Here is a 12,276-nt window from a genome sequence, read left to right on the forward strand (position 1 = left end):
CTGTAATATGACATTTTCATGCACAAAATTGTAAATGTGTGTATTTTAGGATCTACATGTGATAGAAATGTAAACCAAATATGTATTTCTAAACTTCTGGGCATGAGGAACTCATTTCTGCCATTGATAGCACTCTAAGAGGTCAACATCATTAAGTGCAGTGAAGGTTACTAGGACTGTGAGTGACTTAAGGCGAGATACTAAAGGTGAATAGGTAAAAAAAAAATAATAATAGACATCACCATGACACTTTCTCAGTTGATTACTCATGTTAATGCATGTGCATTGCATGCATGTTTTTTGTATTTAAATGTTTGAATATGCAAATGAGGCATTATCTCGATAAAAATGCGCCAATTTGCATACCTTTTAAAAAACAAAATCAGATCGTGTGATAAAGCCAGGCTCAAAATGTTTTTTACATTTCGTTGTCATATTAGATGGGAAGATAATTACAGAGGGGTTTATGGACATCTTCTGTTATCCTGTAAATACTGTCAATAGCCAGAGTTTTTAGAAATAATCATTTTCCGCAATAAAATCAGGGTTTTAGTGTAAATGAGAGGCCGAACCACGTAGAAATATCTGCATTTTCACTTCGTGTAAACAGGATCTTATTTTCCCACAGTATGTATGTTACATGTGTGATACGGTTAGAGTGTGAAGTGTGTGTTGTAGCCTGTAAACAGCAGCCTCAGTAGTATAATTGTGCCATTGAATTTTTTCTTGATGCCCATTCAAAATACATTTGCTAACCTCAACTAAAAAATCATCTGCTAAGCTTTCTTTCTTGGAGCATGAGCTGTGTGTTGTAGCCTGTAGTGTTGAGGTAGTAATCATGGCTAAACACCATGTGCTAGTAGATTTAGACAAATGTCCTATGACCAAGAAACCCTAAATCACAAATGAATTGGCATCTTTGTGGTTTGTGTCAGTTGGACACCAATGAGGTATGACTAGCCTGCTGTTTATCACTCTGTACTGTTGGACAGTCAAAGGAGAAAGTGAGAGAGAGGGAGATCAGCACACAACCTTTTAGGTTTCCAAGTGCCTGAACTTCTGAAACCACCCTGTACCGCAGAACTGTGGGAAAATAAGATCCTGTTTACACGAAGGGGCATTTTTATCGAGATAATGCCTCATTTGCATATTCAAACATTAAAATACAAAAAACTTATTTTTATTTTTTTAACCTATTCACCTTTAGTATCTCGCCTTAAGTCACTCACATTCCTAGTAACCTTCACTGCACTTAATGATGTTGACCTCTTAAGAGTGCTATCAATGGCAGAAATGAGTTCCTCATGCCCAGAAGTTTAGAAATACATATTTGGTTTACATTTCTATCACATGTAGATCCTAAAATACACACATTTACAATTTTGTGCATGAAAATGTCCTATTACAGAGGTCAAAGACCTCTAGCTGACCTCAGGGGTCAAACTTAGGATGCCTCCACATCTTAAGTCATCAAGAACAAACCCTGAAAGTTTCATACTTCTTTCACAAAAAACAAGATTGTCCATATTTTAAGAGCTTAACAGCCCCACTGGAAGAAGAAACAAAGTTAAAGTTTCCTGTTGGCAACAAGAATCTGACAGATAAACTTAGTTCCTCATTACAGGACGGTTTTCAAACGCTTCACCTGTTCTCACCTGCTACCTTTTCACCAGCGAGTCCTTCGGGCCTCGTCAGCTGGTTTTAAAGTTCCTGGTCCGCCCCTCTTCTCATCGTGCAGGGCTGTGTTTCTGCTGAACCAGAACCTGACACAAACCTTCAAACTGTTTATTTTGTACCTCATTCTCAGGTGACAGTCAGCTGAGCTACATATGTGCTGATAGTGATCGCTGTGCAGCTGCTGGACCACACTACAAATTCTGAACGAGGTACTTATTTTAAACAGGATGGTGGATTTGTGAACTAATGTCTTGACCTGCTCCCTCCATTTATTTTCATGTTTGGTATGATTATGGACAAGCTTCCATTAACTTTGCAAGTCACTACTTTTGGAACCTCAAATAAAGTTTTTAAATAACATAAAAAAACGTGTAAGGAACTTTATAACAAGCTGGATATGCTCCCTCCTAAACAGAGTGACCCACAACTTTGTTCAGATTTTATGAAGGGGTATCCAGCTTTGTCTTTATTCATTCATTCACTCGGAAAATCAAGACTGCGTATGTAAAGAGGAAAACACTCATCAGACGATTTACAAACTATTGACTGTATATTTAAAGTGCTCTTATCTTCATCTGTTGATGGTGAAACACTTCTCGTGTTCCACTTCTCCTCCTGGACTCAGATTCTTCACGTCAGATGAGGATCTTTTGGACCTGTTCTCTGATTGACTTTATGATTACTGCTAGTTTCTTCATAATAAAATTACTGTTGCTGATGGTTCATCGTAACATAACCCCCTGCCTACATTGCTGAGAAACCGGGGGAGGGGACACGGCCCCCTCACCCGGCTCCGTGGACTGGCAGGCAGTGGATTTGAACCGGCCTCTTGCACCTCTAGTTACTGCAGTAGCACCGTTGGTTACTGACCTGCCAGTTGTGTAACCCTCCACACTACCAAGTCCACTTCACAATGGGATCTCATCCCTGGGCGCTTTTCAGTCCCACTATTATAACAATTTGACCCAAACAAGACTTGAACTGGCGATCTGGGGACTGCTGACCAGGCTTCTATCAGCCTGAGCTAACAGATACAATTCATTTCTTTCACATTACACTGTTTTAAACCTCAACACTTGAGAATCATTCAAGAATCAAACCAACGACATTCAGTGTTTACCGCATCACTTTATCTTCCTGAGCTAATGAGTTGGAGATAGAGTTCTGAGCTACTGGTTCTGACTGATGCTCTTCGTTTCTTTCACATTTCACAGTTTTGAACCTCAACACTCAATCAAGAATCGAACCTATGTCCTCAAAACTTCCAGCGCTGGTTTCTCCTGCTGAGCTAACAGGAGGACAAGATCAAAGAACCCACAACCTCCAGAGCAGCTCATCAGAGAGCTGAATGTCCTGCTTTGAGCTTCTGCCTCTTTTATTTGAAGAGCTGTGTTCAAAGCTCAGACTGACTCCAGGACTGAAGTCACAGTGTCACAACTTCCTGCCAGTCCTCCAGCACACTGAGCTACCTGCTGCAGGTGTGTCAAGCTCAACTTTAGTTTGTGTCCTGGCCGTCTCAGTTTGTCAGTCTGTGTCTCCATCAGATCGTTGCCCGACCCAAACACCTCTAACAACTTGGTCAGACAAAGCAGTTCTCAGAACAGTTTAGGTTTCCTTTCAAGATGAATGGATTGCATTTGTATCAGATTAAACTTTTCTTAAGCTGCTTAGAAAATAATCACACAAACGTTGTTCAGTTTCACTGCAGACACAATGACATTAGTTTATGAACATGATCATGGTAGGCAACAACCTTTTTAATTCATTGTTACAAACAGAAAATGTATCGTCTTAGGTACAATGTTGAGTACGTTACTTTACAGTGGCAAAGTTTACAAAAGTATTTACAATTAAGGTGACAGATGAGCAATACATGAGTAAATGTTTTGCTTCTTTAACTACATGGTTTTCCAAATGATAAATCAACATAATAATTAAAGTACCACAAATCTTTCTTGCCTTTATATTCAACCATAATTCTACAGAAAGCAGAAGAAAACAGGTGTTATGGACTTGGAGTCAGGACCATCAAGACCATGCTGATCCAGCTTGGTTTAATGCCTGGTCACAGGAAGTAAATGGACAAAATAGGACCACATCTTTAGACCCATCTCACGTCTTTACACAGACCTGTCTCCACCACATCTTTACAGAGCCCATGACCATGGCGCTTGTTGAGCATTTGTCCTTACTTCGACCAATTTTGACAAGACCAACAAGACCTGCAGTTTTGGAGAAACTCTGACCCAGTTGTCTATCCATCACAATATGGTTCTAGTCAAAGCTGCTTGAATCCAAATCGTTTGCAAAAAGTTCAGAATTTCTGTGTATTTGTGCCAGGCAGTGTAACTGATGCAAAGGAGAGGATAATAATAATCGTGGCCGTTTGCGGACAATCAGAACTTTACGATAACACACTTGCACCGAGACAGGACAAAAAAGGAGCTGGTGTGGGGGAAAGTAAGTGAGGTTTGGCTTGCCCATTTTACCCACTTCCAACACATCAACTTTGAAGACAAAATGTTCTCTTGTTCTCACCCCCCACTGACAGGTGTCAGTGTAACGAGAAAGTCATTGTTGTTCACTTTACCTGTCAGTGATTATAATCTTACATAGTATTTGTATCTTGACATTAGTTATTTCACTGATGTTCAGTAATGAGAGTGTACAATATCTCTGTTGGGAGGAGACTCTCTCTCCTACACAGAACACAGAGACAATGAACAACCAGGTCTGAACATCAACTCAAACCCAAATCCAGGATAAAGAGGTTCAGTGAATGTGGTGTTGAAGGTGTGGAGTTGGATCAGTGAGTCAGAGGAGACTCTGTAGAAGGACAGAGTGCCAGCAGGATAGTCCACATACACTGCTACTCTGTTAAAGATGGAAGATGTGATGGATGTTACACTGCTGTTGTGCCAGACAGCATAGAAACCACCGTCATAGCACTCCAGACTCCAAGAATGATAGTTCCCTCCAAACAGTCTTCTTTGTTTCCTCTTCTCCTGATTCCTCTGTAACTCACTGATATATGAGTTTCTCCAGTCAACTCGACCTCCCAGTAACAGCGACCAGTCAGACCAGTTCTACACAGCAGCTGAGGATAGAGGTCAAACCTCTCTGGATGATCAGGATATGACTGATCCTCCTCCACACGTGTCATCTTCCTGTTGTTGTCAGAAAGTTTGATGTATCTGTTGACTGAGTTTGGGTCGACTGTGAGCTCACAGGAATCTGATGGAGAGAAAAAGACACAACACAGCTGCAGTTATTAATGTGTCATCAGTGTGATGATGACATCACAGATGTGAATGAGTGATGTCAGTGTGAAGCTGCTTTGTTTTCATGAATCAAAGTAAAACCACACTCACACTTCCTCAGACCTGGTGTCAACCATCGAGCTCCACGAGGCTCCACCCTGAAAGGAGGAGCACATTTTCTTTCAGGACATGACATCATTCTCATACTTTTAAAAAAAATTGGCAACAGTTGAAAAATATTTCTGTGTACGGTTATATTTTAGGTATATTACTTGTATCCAAGTACAAATAAGCACAGAAGAGAATATAATTTTCCTGATGCATTTGTCAAACTGGAAAATGTTCTGCAATATTTCCAAATGAATGTATTTAACAAAAAATCTGAGAGGGCCTATTATATTATCCAATTCCAATTCTGAGCATATGACAAGATTATTTAGAAGGTTTTGTGTTGTGAGTCAACACACAAAGGATGGACCAGACAGTCTGCCCTGGTTGGCTTGTCTGGGTTGTCTAGGCCAACCTGACAGACTGACATGTTTCCGGCTTTACCTCCCCCACCCAATTCTTCTGCTGCAGCTCTCTTCATACCTGAGAGTGTCCAGTTTCCAGAGTTTATTCTGCTCTCCAGCCGACAGCAGCTTTACTCCAGAGTCTCCTGGATGATTGTAGGTCAGGTCTAACTCTCTCAGATGGGAGGGGTTGGAGTCCAGGGCTGAGGCCAGAGACACACAGCCTTCCTCAGTGATCAGGCAGCCTGACAGCCTGCAGATAAAGAAAAAAACACAAATCGCAGAGGACAATGGTTTGGGTTTAGAACACTTAAGATCTGGATAAATTCTGTTTAAGTCATGTGGAGACGGTAGTTTAGGGAAATGCCTCAAGTAAGCGAAGAAAATCAGTAATTTAATCTGACCTTAGAGTTATCAGAGTACATTCTTTACTCTTAAGTCCACCAGACAGTCGCTTCACTCCTGTATCCTGCAGGTCATTATTGCTCAGGTCCAGTTCTCTCAGACTACAGGACTGGGTGTTTAGAACTAAGGACAGATCTTCACAGCTTCCCTCTGAGATGTTACAGCCACTAAGTCTGAAGGGGAAAAATAAACAAGAAGACGAACATTTCATTACTTCTCAACCTGTAAAGTACAGTCTAGAGGCAAATATGATGTGCAGGGTCAACTACTTCTCAAATTTCATCTATGGTCAGACACTTGAAGTATTAATCCCAAGAATGAGATCATACAAGCAGTCAAAAATGAATTATCTCCAACAGTAGGAGCACCGAGTAAACATGGTGCTGTTTCAAGTTAAAAGCAGTCAGCTTAGATGGTTTACTTATCCAGTTCTGATGCCTCCTTACAGAGGTAATGCATATTAAACTGGATGTAGACTTTCACAAAGATCCTGAACACTGTAAAGGAATAACATCTTGGAATGCCTCAGACTCCCCCAGAAAGAGAGAACGTGACTTGGAAGTAGGGGTATAAGGTACTTTGATAAGAACTGATAGAAGTACTGAACTGAGTAAGGTTGATTTAACTGCATACAACTGATTAAGAAATATTACAAATCAATAACAACATATAATAACTTGATATTACCTGAGAGTTCCCAGTTTACAATGTGGACTCTGCAGTCCAAAAGCCAGCAGCTTTACTCCAGAATCCTGCAGGTTGTTGTTACTCAGGTCCAGCTCTCTCAGACCGGAGGAATCAGAGCAGAGGACTGAGGACAGAGCTTCACAGCATCTGTTTGAGAGGTTACAACTGCTAAGCCTGGAGAGACAATGAAAAGTTGAAATGCAAATAGTAAGCATCATTATCTCCTCCTTAAAAGGTTTTTGTGTATTTAAAGTATTTTCAGCATATGCAAATATCCATGTACTTACAGAGCTTTCTTAGAGGCTTTGACCACAGGCAGGAGCCTCAGAAGTGCTTCCTCTGAAGCAGAGTATTTCTTCAGGTCACAAACATCCAGATCTTTTTCTGATTACAGTAAGATGAAGACCAGACCTGACCACTGAGCTGGAGACAGTTTCTCTCTGGAAAGTCTTCCTGAACGCAGGTACTGTTGGATCTCCTCGACAAGAGAATGATCGTTCAGTTCATTCAGGCAGTGGAACAGATTGATGCTTCTTTCAGGACACAGTGTCTCTTCAATTCTTTTCTTGATGTAGTTGATAGTTTTCTGATCTGTCTGTGAGCTCCTTCCTGTCTGTGTCAGCAGCCCTTGTAGGAGATTCTGATTGATCTGCAGTGAAAGACCCAGGAGGAAGCGGAGGAACAAGTCCAGATGTCCATTGGGACTCTGTAAGGCCTGGTCCACAGCACTCTGGTAGAAGAGTGTTGATTTGTCTTGGAACACTTCAGGCCACCACAATGTTGCATCCTCTACCAGCAGATTGACTCCAGAGTTGATGAACGTGAGATGGACATGAAGAGCAGCCAGAAACTCCTGAACGCTCAGATGGATGAAGCAGAACACCTTGTTCTGGTACAGTCCTCTCTCCTCTTTAAAGATCTGTGTGAACACACCTGAGTACACTGAGGCTGCTCTGATATCGATGCCACACTCTGTCAGGTCTGATTCATAGAAGATCAGGTTTCCTTTCTGTAGCTGCTCAAAAGCCAGTTTTCCCAGAGACTCAATCATCTTCCTGCTCTCTGGAGTCCAGTGTGAATCTGTCTCAGCTCCTCCATCATACTTGACGTTCTTCACTTTGGACTGAACCACCAGGAAGTGGATGTACATCTCAGTCAGGGTCTTGGGCAGCTCTCCTGCCCTTCTGGTCTTCAACACATCCTCCAGAACTGTAGCAGTGATCCAGCAGAAGACTGGGATGTGGCACATGATGTGGAGGCTTCGTGATGTCTTGATGTGGGAGATGATTCTGCTGGCCTGCTCCTCATCTCCTCATCTCTTCCTGAAGTACTCCTCCTTCTGTGGGTCAGTGAACCCTCTGACCTCTGTCACCATGTCAACACACTCAGGAGGGATCTTCTCGGCTGCTGCAGGTCGTGTGGTTATCCAGAGGCGAGCAGAGGGAAGCAGGTTTCCCCTGATGACGTTTGTCAGCAGCACATCCACTGAGGTGGACTCTCTAACATCAGTCAGGATCTCAGTGTTGTGGAAGTCTAGAGGAAGTCGACACTCATCCAGACCGTCAAAGATGAACACAACCTGGAACTCTTCAAACCTGCAGATTCCTGCTTGTTTGGTTTCAGTGAAGAAGTGATGAACAAGTTCCACCAAGCTGAACTTTTTCTCTTTCAGCACATTCAGCTCTCTGAAGGTGAATGGAAATGTGAACTGTATGTCCTGGTTGGCTTTGTCTTCAGCCCAGTCCAGAGTGAACTTCTGTGTTAAGACTGTTTTCCCGATGCCAGCCACTCCCTTCGTCAACACTCTCCTGACATCTCTTCCAGGTGAGGGTTTTAAGATGTCTTCTTGTCTGACTGTTGTTTCTGGTCTGTGTGGTTTTCTGGATGCTGTTTCAATCTGTCTGACCTCATGTTCATCATTGACCTCTGCAGTCCCTCCCTCTGTGATGTAGAGCTCTGTGTAGATCTGATTCAGAAGCGTTGAGTTTCCTGATTTAGTGATCCCCTCAAACACACACTGGAACTTCTTCTTCAGATTAGATTTCAGATTAAGTTGGCACATTCCAAGAGATTCTGAAAAAACAAGTGACATCAATAAACATACATACATAAGAAATATAAATCCTACTTTTTCTGAACAGGAAGAGCAAATAAATAAGTATTCATTGTCGGCCATAAATACTGTTCTTTCAAGATTTGTCGTCTCCTTGAGTTTCGAAAATGTCTTGCTACCCACTGCTTTGCAACAAAAAGCCACTTGAGTAAATAAATGTCCAAAATTAGGCTGAATTAAAATATTATATACAGCAAGTGGAAAAAGCATTACCATATCTACCTACTTGATTTCTTCCATATCCAAATATTCTTTGCAGAATGTCGAAGTGCAATCTTAGACTTAGTTTTCTATTGACTGGACTGATTGTGTAATCAAAAAGGATTAGAAAAATAGACATTTAGTTGAATGAACTGAACTTGGTTTGTGAACATTCATACATGCGCGATGGCTTGTCTGTGTTAGTGATGGTGTAGAGCGGTTTGACAGCAATTCTTTTCCTTTAAAAACACACAACTCCTTCGTATTGACCGACATGCAGCCTGTTCGCTCTCTCTCACTCAGAGAGACCCCAGCAGTGAAAAGTGGCTGCAGGGGTGAAGTATAATGCAAGAAGGGCAGCACCCAGCTGTTCAGGAGGGACTGCAACAGCTGAAAGGGTTGTTATGTTTACTGGGGAAAGGGACAATTCCCTGTAATAGCATCACCACTAGAGAAGCAAGAAAATGTGATTCTACTAAGTGGACCAATTCCAGTAATTGTTGTCTGGCTCTGGGATACACCACTATGCACCTACAATGCGGATTTATATGGAAGAGCTAGATACCAGATGTAAAGATGGCACTCATCTCTCTATAAAAGCAAGGAATCTCTGTGTGTGTGTGTGTGTGTGTGTATGTGTGTGTGTTTATCAAATATCTCTGCGGATCAGGATCACACTGACCTGAGACTTACAACATGGCTGCTGCGTGTTTCAAGGGTGTGCGACTTCGCATTTGTTTGGACTGCAATGACACCATTAATAAATTATTTCATAAATGCTTTACAAATTCACAAGCATTGTCCACCGAGCCACCACAGTCACGTGCGCACCAGAGCCAATCACTGCAGAGCCCACCGCGCCCCCCACCTTAAGAAACAAGCGGATTTATACCTGCAGCGGCGCGAGCTGGACCGGGATTTTGCCGGCGGTTCGGTCCCGTTCTGTTCTGTGCATCTAAACTGACTGTTGTGGATTAATGAGACTAAATGAGTCCGGACCGAGTCTGTTCGGGTCTGAGGAGATCCGGAGACACGCGGACAACAAAGTGGAATCGGAATCTGTGGATGTTCATGTGTAGCTAGCGGCTAGCCGCTACACGGCCCACCTACCGAGGCGACGGACCGGACCCACCGGCACGTCCAAAACCGGACTTAGGGTAAATAATGTCCGCCAAGCTTTTTCGCGAACATTGCCGTCACGTTTGCTTTGTGTCTGGTGCAGGAAGAAACGGTAAAAACGGGCTTTTGTCACGAAAGTGTCCAAGCAGCAAGTTTGGTTGTTGAGGAACAGGAAGTTGTGTGAAGGACGGAGGCGGTGATGCAGACAGCGACAGAGAGAGCGAGTTTTGAGAGTTGAGAGATTTGTGACATATAGCGTGTTTGGAGTGTATAGTTAGTGTGTAATGCAGTGTTTGGTGTGGTGTGTTTTAGTGTGTCGTGTAGTCGTTTTTTCAGGAGACGGCTGAATGTGGAGCAGGCAGGAATGAGCTGAGCCCTGAGCCTGAGGCATTGCCTGCATTTAAATGTAAATAGTTACATATAACTTTGTAAATTTCAAAAACTTATGCACAAATTTAGCAAACAACAATTTATATTTGCATTATAACTAATGCAATTGGTTCATTAAACTGTTTGTGGTTTTCACAGTAAAAAAACTTTTTCCTACTCTGATGTTATGTTATTTTGTGATTTTAGCTCCATAGTGTTAATATAATATGTCAAAATGAAAAAATAACTGTACAGTCACACATGTGAGGTTGTGCTGAAAATAATGACACCAAACAAGGCAAGGTAAATAGTCTTTAAGGTGAAATATAATGGTATAATCAAAAGTAGTCAAAACAGCCAATTATATCCCTGATGTCCCACCTTCAAACACAACCTCATTTGGCCATCCATGAAAAAGCTACTGAATCTCCCACTTTTCTATAGGAATACATATTTCCTACGGGCAATGCACTAGTCTCTATAAAAGCAAGGAATCTCTGTCTGTCTGTGTGTGTATGTGCGCCTCAAATATCTCTGCGGATCAGTATCAGACTGACCTGAGAGTTTCAACATGGCTGCTGTGTGGTTCAAGGGTGTGCAATGTTGCATTTGTTTGGACTACAATGATACCGTTAATAAATTATTTAATAAATGCTTTACGAATTCCGCAAGCATTGTCAACCATAGCCACCATAGCTTCGTGCGCACCAGAGCCAATCACTGCACACCATAGCCATGTGCGCACCAGAGCCAATGACTGCAGAGCTCAAGCCCACAACACACCTTAAGAAACAAGCAGATTTATACCTGCAGTGGCGCGAACTGGACTGGGATTTTGCCAGCAGTTCGGTCCTGTTCTGTGCATCTAAACTGACTGTTGTGGATCAATGAGACTAAATGAGTCCGGACCGAGTCTGTTCATGTCTGAGGAGATCCGGAGACGCGCGGACAACAAACTGGAATAGGAATCTGTGGATGTTCGTGTGTAGCTAGCTGCTAGCCGCTACACGGCCCACCTCCCGAGCCGACGGACCGGACGCACGGCACGTCCAAAACCGGATTTAGGGTAAATAATGTCTGCCAAGCTTTTTAGCGGTGAAATATAATGGTATAATCAAAAGTAGTCAAAAACAGCCAATTATATCCCTGACGTCGCACCTTCAAACACAACCTCATTTGGCCATCCATGAAAAAGCTACTTACCCTCCCACTTTTCAATAGGAATACATGCTTCCTACGGGCAATGCACTAGTTAAAACCAATGAGAATAGCTCACCTAGCGCACACACCAAATGTTTTCTGGCTCTTGTGTTTACTTCCTGGTAATGCAGCCAACTGAATATTCACAGCAGAGTTTCCAACGACAGCCCCGGCCACAGACTTTATGATGATGTCTTTGTGTTGACGTCAGATTTTTTTAAATCGCCTTTTTCTATTGAAAGTTATACAAATCTTAAATCTCCATGTATCAAAAATTCATAATAGCAAGAGCCATAACCTAACTTGTTTGCAGTTCCGATTTCACTTCTTAACAAACCTTTTATTGTGAAACATTATCAAGAAGGTGTTGTGGAAAATGCTTTTACTTGCAAGGTTCACATACGTGACTTCTCCAGTTTCACTCAGTTGATGTCTGATCTTATTCATAATTTTGATCAGAAGAAGACAAGTTAAACTGAACTGTTGTTGTGAGAAACAAAAACAGGGCTTGTCACAGTTACCTTTGATGGACTGGATAATTGTAGACGTGTGTTCTCAACTTTGTGAAATGCAAAATTAGGGCTTAGTCTTTTTACCTGTATTTACTATACCAGTAATAGCCACGAAATATGACAGCCTTTAATTGATCCATCATGTTAAATCTTTAGAAAAATCCTCTTACTGCTCTGCAGACGGTCAGCCAGCTCCTCCTGCTTCATTCTCCTCAGGAAGT

General features: G+C 42.1%; 1 pseudogene; it reads right to left on the bottom strand.

Annotated features, from left to right (window-relative positions):
- Positions 1-3,369: 3,369 nt before the first annotated feature.
- On the bottom strand, positions 3,370-12,276 carry LOC115576613 (NACHT, LRR and PYD domains-containing protein 3-like; annotated as a pseudogene).

Source organism: Sparus aurata, chromosome 24, assembly GCF_900880675.1.
Source record: "Sparus aurata chromosome 24, fSpaAur1.1, whole genome shotgun sequence".
Classification (NCBI taxonomy): domain Eukaryota; kingdom Metazoa; phylum Chordata; class Actinopteri; order Spariformes; family Sparidae; genus Sparus; species Sparus aurata.